The following is a 5,417-nucleotide window of genomic DNA, read 5'->3' as shown; positions in this document are numbered from 1 at the left end:
CATGACTGACAGTTGGCCTCTGGCCCTCACTTCGCCCCGGAGGCTAGTTGTCAGGATTAGTATGCTAACTCCGTCATCTCCACCTGGACTGTGGTTATTTGTGTGGTTGTGTTTCCATAAGTGACAAGATGGTTTGCTCTTCGATGGACTGTACAAACAGATGGTTTAGGAACACACCTAGCTTTGTTATGCTAATTACAGAGCTGCACTTGCACCATGACTTGCATTACAACCTACTATCTATGACACATACACTAGATGCTAATCTGGAGCAGCCTGAGGTTTCGGTCCTTGAGGGTTCGTGTTTTACAGTCAATGGGCATGGTACTGTGTTTAATATCAGTTTTAATCATAGATCATAAATGCTGCCTGCACTTTAAACCCTGAGCCGGTGTAGTCTCTGCTCGAGACACGGAGTGCCGTGTCAGTCTCTACCCTCTAAAAAAAAAAAAAAAAAGAGCTTACGTCCATTTTTTATACAGTCTATGATTCAGATAGGCTGGTACCAGAGTGAATATCTGTTGAATATCCAGCTTAGAACTAACTTTGCCCGGTCATCAGCAGCAGAAGGTGAGTTTCTCTCTGTGTCATCTGTGGAGTTTGTCTCTCTCGTGCATCTCTGTGGGAGAGAATTACTTTCTACTCCTGATGAAAATGCTCCAAAAAGAACAGAAATAAAAAGATTGTTCACGTGTCCCAAATCGGGAGTCGGAGTCGGGTCTCAAGTCACATTTGGGTGCAAATAAGTACGACTCGAGTCAGAGTCTCAAGTCCCTATCTCTGCTGGACACAACTGACATCCCAAACAGATAGGTTCTTCAACATGTTCTACAGCAAAGAAAACATCCTGAAAACCACCCAGAAAAGTCCCAAGATGTTCACTTAAGGCCCTAAGGTGGACAGTGGAGAAGCCCACGGTTACTATGGCTGCACACAGATTCATGTTGCCACCACGCTGAGGGGGTTTCCTCAAGTCCTGGTCCTTGGCATATTGGCCAATTATCTTCCTGCCTCTCCTTCTCCTAGTCAGAATGAACCCAGCTTCATCCACAAAAATGTATTATGGAATCCATTTCAGACACTGTACTCAAAAATAGATTACAATCTTTGCAGATGTTTCCAGAAACTATAGAATCAGTTCGTCAAAACTCCAAATGAAATGAAAAGAATTGACTAATTTGTCAAAACTCCACAAATCTCTTGTAAAATAAAACACTACACTCAACACACTTTTCTCTCTTCCCAAAAGTGAATATTTCCACTTAAACTATACACACGGCTATTATGAGAAAATCTCTCACAAAGCATCTGTAATTATTTTAAAACAGTACCATCAGAGTATTGTTTATAGGCCTATATACTGTATGTTGGTTTCATTATGATATTTCATCATGTTAAATGTATAAAAATAAGTGGTGGGACACGGTTAAAAAAACAATCTAACTAATAAGAGGCTCTGTAATTATCTCATCTCATCTCATCTTTAACCTCTTATCCGGGGTTTGGTCGCGGGGGCAGCAGCTTTAGCAGGGGACCCCAAACTTCACCTTCCCGGGCCACATTAACCAGCTCTAACTGGGGGATCCCGAGGCGTTCCCAGGCTAGTGTGGAGATATAATCTCTTCACCTAGTCCTGGGTCTTCCCCAAGGCCTCCTCCCTGCTGGACGTGCCTGGAGGGGGCATCCTTACTAGATGCCCGAATCAATTCAACTGGCTCCTTCCCTCACGGACGGCTGAACTTCTCTCTAAGGGAGCCACTCTCCTGAGAAAACCAATTTCGGCCGCTTGTACCTGCGACCTCGTTCTTTCGGTCATGACCATAGGTGAAGGTAGGAACAAAGATTGACCGGTAGATGGAGAGCTTTGCCTTCCGGATCAGCTCTCTTTTCGTCACAACGGTGCAGTAGAGCGACTGCAACACCGAACTGCAAACCCTCCCCACCACAATATCCTATCCATGAAAATCACGAACAGGATTGGTGACGAAGTGCACCCCAGGAGGAGGCCAACCCCCACCGGGAACGAATCAGACTTACTGCCGAGGATCCGGACACAGCTCTCGCTTTGGGTGTACAGAGATGAGGCATATCAATATTTGACACAAGTAGCATCATTTTTCAATTTAAATGGATTTTGAAATATGACATAATACATTGTAAAAAATAAAACAGTGCTTAGTACGGCATATTCAAGAAAAGTGGAAACGTAACATTGCAAAAATATTTAGAATAATATCCTTGGCATAAAATAAACAGTTTAACATAGAGTGCTTTTTCCGTGCTCCGTGTTCGGCCATGCAGGTGGCGGCATTTTTCCAGTCACTGTAGCCTGCTGTCAGTGCAGACCGAGTATCACAGCTCCGAAATAGTTCACACGCAAAACAAAATGCTGTACCTTTTGAGGAAGAATAGAGCAACCATTCTCTTGGCACATTTTCACCATTTGCCAGTTTCCTTCTATATAGGGTTTTGGAAAAGCACAGTTTTTGGTGTTTGTGCTGTCTCTCAAAGGCAACAATATCTGCGTCTTTCAGGTCCCATTTTAACCCAGTATGTCCTCATGTCTTCATCAGTTTTATACTAGCATACAGGATCTGAGCAATAGGTAGCGGGATCTTGTGCGCTCTCCGCAGCAATGGGCAGGGCTCTCATGGAGGAGTGTGTGGGCGTGGTGGCTGGGGCATCATGACAAATTCCCGGGGTGTTAGTGGTACAACAAACCAGTGTTTGGGGTAGTTGAGGTGTCGGCTCCTTTTTCTCAGACTCCTGATCTGAGTGAGTTTGGGAGGTATTGTCACGGTCAGCTTGGCCACTTTCTTTGCTAAGGCTAAAGATAGCTCTAGCTACAGCTTCAGTCGAGGCGCGATCATTGTGCTTCTTTTTTTTCGTGCTCTGCTGTCACATTTCCTTTCTGACATTGCCGCTATACTGTCTGGTAACAGTGAGGGACGTATCATTTAACTGACCGTTTGAACCTGGCTACATGATGGCAGCTGATTGGGTAAATGTGTCCAATATCTATGCAATCAGTGACTTAATTAAAAAAAAAAGTGTCTAAGGGCCATAATAGGAAGCAAGTTTTTTTCCCCCAGTATAGTAAATTAAAAAGATTAAAGGCCAATCTGGGGGCCCTGCACACATGGGCCCCCTAGACCAGCCTGTGTATTAATCCACATGTGCACTTACATATGTTACTTTTCTGGCAAAACTCACAGTAGCTGCACCGAGAAGTGAAATGAGAAACACTCCAGGAAGAAAATGTTTAACCAGTTGTAATGAAATCAGTGCACAAATGCAAAAAGATAACAAAGAAAATGTTTATTTGTTAATGCTCTGCTGCATTTTTCCCAACACCTGAATATTCACCTGAGGCCTCTTTTTTAGTGTGACACATGTTTTGGGGGGTTTTCCTATTAAGTTTGAACAGGTGAGATGCCAGTGAGGCCTATGGAGTTCAGGGTGTGGCATTTTGAAGAAGAAGAAGAAGAAGTACTTTATTAATCCCACACGGGGAAATTGGATTTTTTTCACTCTTATTATTATACATGTTACACACACAGACCCGAAACACACACATGCACAGACAGGGCCTATACATGCAATTAAGGAGAGATGTTAGAGCGAGGGGGCTGCCAGTGACCAGCGCCCCGAGCAGTTGGGGGTTCGGTGCCTTGCTCAACAGCACCTCGGAAGTGCCCAGGAGATGAACTGGCACCTCTCCAGCCACCAGTCCACGCTCCATACATGGTCCACATGGGGACTTGAACCAGCGACCCTACGGTTCCCAGCCAAGTCACCTATGGACTGAGCTACTTCCGCCCCAAACAGTGCTAAATAACGCCATTTGTGCTTAGAGATTTGCAAAAATGTGATTTAGAATTTCTATTTGAGGGAAAACCGTGGAATTGTGTTCAAAGTTCTTGGGGCTGAACTTTCGACAACCCTATGTGCTTGCAGCAAAAGTTTGATTTGAAGTACACACCCTTTTAGTCCTTGCCTGGTGAGCTCAGATTCAAGGAGAATGGTTTTTAAGTTTAAATATTTTAAATATATTTTACATCCATTCCTTCTGTAAGAAGATTCAAACTCCGTAAAGTTTGTGTTTCACCCTTAAACTTTGTGCAACCAGGGTAAACAGAATGAAGAAAATATATCAAATGAATTGCTACTAATTGTTACTATTATATATCTGTTTTTTTTTTTTTTTTTACGTATAACATGTGAGAAGGCCCGATGATAAGGACAGAGCATCAGAACAGCTGCATTGCTGAAAAGGATAAAGAGAAGTTTTTGCGTTCAGTTTTTGTAAAAGCCGAATCATTGTGTGTCATACTTGTGTTGAGCCTGTTGTGGAGCAGCTAACTTCTCCAGGTGCCGTGTCCTGACGCCTCAGTTCCCTGGGCGGACCTGTTCTCTCCTCTGAAAGCTAAAGACTGACACAGTGAATGGGAGGGAACCATCAATTACATATAGCATGGTATCTTTGAGAAGTACTGGCACAAACAATACCGTACCAAAGCAGAGGGGTTGTTTGTTGACTACTTCTATTTATATTAGCCTCCTCCCAAGGACTGATTTAACCCAGGTGATGAGCAGCTTGGGCCTAAAGAAGCAGTCGGGGGCCACATCACATTTTGCCCTATGTATTTATGGGCCAGCATCAGTTTGGCTAACAGTGTGTGAACTCTGTGCTTTCCTGCTCGTAAATATCTCTGAGTGTGACAGGCTTGAGAGACACGCAGTCAAGAGCTTCCGACCAGCCCCAGGAAGCTGGAGAAATGCACTCACCCAGGAGTTATGATAGCTTCTAACCCTCGACCTTGATCCGGAAAGTATGTTCCAAAACCACGGCGGCTGTATGCCTTTTTGTCCCCGTGACAGACATTCCCATAGTGACGACCAGTACTCCTTGAGAGGAGTTCCACGGCGTTCTCAGGGAATAAAGATCAGTTTAAAAACGTTGTTATTTTGTTAAATAGACAGTGTTAAAATACATTATGTAAGGCCTGAGCTTGGGAATCCCTAACAGGAAGAAGTTTGGGAACTTTCTCAAGCTCTCTGCATATGAAAAGCTGCTGTGTGAGTCTTTGTTAAGAACATTGAAAGCATATGTCACGTCTGTCTTCCATTTTACTTCCTTGTGCTTCTTTCTGAATATTTTATATTTTATATCTTATATAATATATAATGTTCCTGGCTGCTGATTCATCAGTCGTACAGAAAGGTTCCCAAATTCTTTGCATTGCTGAGTTTGATATTAGAAAATAGATCAGTCTTGGATGTAGATCTATCTTAACTCTTTAAAGTTTTACTCCATAAGAATTGAGATATGTTGATTCTAGCGGCCTCTGTGGCAATAAGATGTAACTGCAGGTGAGCCTGTTCTTTCAGAGGCTCCATGTTTCACGGTCACTACT

This window comes from Echiichthys vipera (genome assembly GCF_963691815.1).
Source record: "Echiichthys vipera genome assembly, chromosome: 11".
In the NCBI taxonomy this organism is placed as follows: Eukaryota; Metazoa; Chordata; class Actinopteri; order Perciformes; family Trachinidae; genus Echiichthys; species Echiichthys vipera.
The sequence above is the reverse complement of the archived record's forward strand: the minus strand, read 5'-3'. Positions refer to the sequence as shown.